Below are 2503 nucleotides of genomic sequence, written 5' to 3' on the forward strand. Positions count from 1 at the left end.
TTTCTTTCTAAAATCCGGTCCAGAGATGCACTTCACTTAGTTAAAACGGGGATATCTCTTTTTTCCATATGCTTATCTTTTAGTTTCTGATGTTATTGCATTCTCTCACTTTGCTTGTAAATTTCAGGTCTCCCTCTTCTTCCTCAGTCAGCTTACCCTCATTCATATGCTAATATATTGTAATAATGCCATTTTGCACCATTAATGAAGTGTCTAGCAAAGCAATGAATAAAAAGAAAGCCCCAATTCCTGCTTTAACTTTACCCTGTTCTGAGGCCGGGGGCTGGAATAGGGGAGGAGGAAGTGAGTAGGCAGGCAGGGGCAGTCCGTCTGCAAAAAAAAATAAAATAAAATAAAAATGACCCCCTTGTTTTCAGCGCGTTCCAGAGCCGGGCTGCACGTCAGAGGAAGAACGGAGCAGCGTTCCGGCTAAAAGGCTTGGCATTAAACTTTGACACTCTAATGGTCTCTCGGATATTAGATAATATTTTATCGTATAATGTTCTTCTTCGACACGGTAATGGCAGCAGAACCAGATACCATCTCCTATCCCTGCAAACGTGCAGGGTGAGACTTATTCCCCAGAGATAAGAGAGCAGGACCCCAGCTTCGCAGTTAACTTATCCCAAAGCTTCAAAGCAAACGTGTGTGTCTGTGTTTTTTGTTTTTTTTTTACTTCTTCGCCGGAGACGCTGCTGTGCAACCGCAACCTTCTTTTCGCAGTCTCCTCGGCTCGTCGGCCGCTGAGATTAGGTAAACTGCGCCCCAGAGCTGGGGGACAGCGGGGGGCTGCTGGTGGAAAGGGGCGGGGGTCGTGGCTTGAATAGCTGGAGGGAGGGCAGGGGACCGGGGAAGGGTCCCGGCTGGGTCCAGCTAAGGGCTGGGTTCAGGTAGCTAGGAGCAAGGTCCGGAGCGAGCCAAGCGGCCGAACCTCCGAAGCCCGAGGTCCCTCTGCCTGACCTCTGGGGCCTGGGGTCCGCGCGGCAGCCCCAGCGGGGCGCCCTTTTCTTAAGCACCCCTCCCCCTCCGCACCCTGGCACTTTATCTCAGCTTTTGCTTCCTTCCCCTGCCCCTTCCTAAAACTGAGGTGGGTTCCTGAGTCCCAGGGCTAAGAGAGGGGTGCATGGAGGGAGGCCAGGCTGAGACCCGGCGGGCCCCGCCCGGCTGGGGAGAGGTGGGGACCCCGGGAGTAGGGGACCCCCAGAAGCCTTGGGACCGAGCAGAGGAAAAACACGGGAGCTGGATCGCACGCCGGAGCTCCGGTCTCCCGGGCGGAGTTGTCCATCCCTCCGCGTCCTCTTTCGTTCCCTGCCTCTCTGCTTTCTCTTCCTCGGGGTTTTCTCTCCAGGCCTCCCCCACTCTCATGCCCCCGCCCCTTTGCCCAGCCGATGGCACCCACTCCTTCCATGGCCCGAAAGGACTCTCGGCGCCCCACTCTCGGCTTTCAGAAAGGGAGACTGGCAGTTCATTCAGCGGGACGTTACGCGCGGGGCTCTCATGCCGGGAGGGGAAAAGCTGGAATAAAATCTAAATGGGGAGGGGGTGCGCCGCGCGCGCATGGGGGTATGTGAATGGGAGGACGGAGGGCGGCAAAGAAGTGCAGTTTCCCCGAAAGAATAGGGAACCTTGGGCCGGATTCCTGGATACCGAGTCCAAAATGACGCTGTCAAAGCCCTTCAACGTGGCTTCTCGCAGTCTCAGGCTGCCCCATACAAGAGAAGGGGAGACCCGAGTGGAAGGTGGAGGCGGGGAAACTTCCTACTTCCCAGGACCGCCGTTTTGTACCAGGGAGAGCGGACAGACAGTACGGCCCTTCGAGCCCGCTAGCGTCTCTACGGCGGCAGCTGCGGACCCGCCCCGCTCCCCTTCCCCCTCGATCCGCGAGGCTCCCCAAGCCCGGAGCGGCCCCGAGTGGCCCGGAGCAGTCGGGCTGGGGGAAGAAGGAAGGGGAGCTCCTGGCTGGCACCCTTTTCTCTTAACCCGGGCCGGGATCCCGGATCCGGGTGTTGCTTCCGTCTGCTGGTGAGCAGGCTGAAGAACTAGGGGGCGGATTACTTAGAAGTATATACAAGAAACTTCAGTATTTCAGCAGTTCTATTCAAAACACCATAACCAGTCCAACCAAAGTTGTTAATATAACCAGTATTCTCATAATTTAAAAGCTTTATACACAAATTCTGAACTCTGGAAACAGGAATTCTTAATGTTTGAAAGAACTTTGTTCTCAATTCGCCAAGAAACATAGCCAAAATATTGAACATTCGCAGTGTTCTCCTCATGTTACTGCTTTCTACCTGAAATCTCGGCGATTCAACAAGGCCGTAAAGTTAGGTACTGCTCTATATACTTGTATTTCATGTGTTTCTTACAAGTACTTAAACATTTCCTGGGTTCATCATTGAGTAATTTAGGAGTTGCCAGAGAATGTGATAGTTTTGTTAGAAGTATATACAAGAAAGTTCAGTATTTCAGCATTTTTATTCAAAACACCATAACAAGTGCA

General features: G+C 53.0%; 1 protein-coding gene across 1 annotated transcript in view; it reads left to right on the plus strand.

Moving 5' to 3' along the window:
• The first annotated feature begins 735 nt into the window (after window positions 1-735).
• The window catches only part of LARGE (like-glycosyltransferase), a 442315-nt gene continuing 440547 nt past the window's right edge, over window positions 736-2503 (plus strand). The window contains exon 1 of the mRNA XM_015567588.1: window positions 736-753. The gene's annotated coding sequence lies outside the window, so the exon portion shown is untranslated. The remainder of the gene's footprint in view (window positions 754-2503) is intronic.

This window comes from Myotis davidii, unplaced genomic scaffold, assembly GCF_000327345.1.
Source record: "Myotis davidii unplaced genomic scaffold, ASM32734v1 scaffold120, whole genome shotgun sequence".
NCBI classification, from domain to species: domain Eukaryota; kingdom Metazoa; phylum Chordata; class Mammalia; order Chiroptera; family Vespertilionidae; genus Myotis; species Myotis davidii.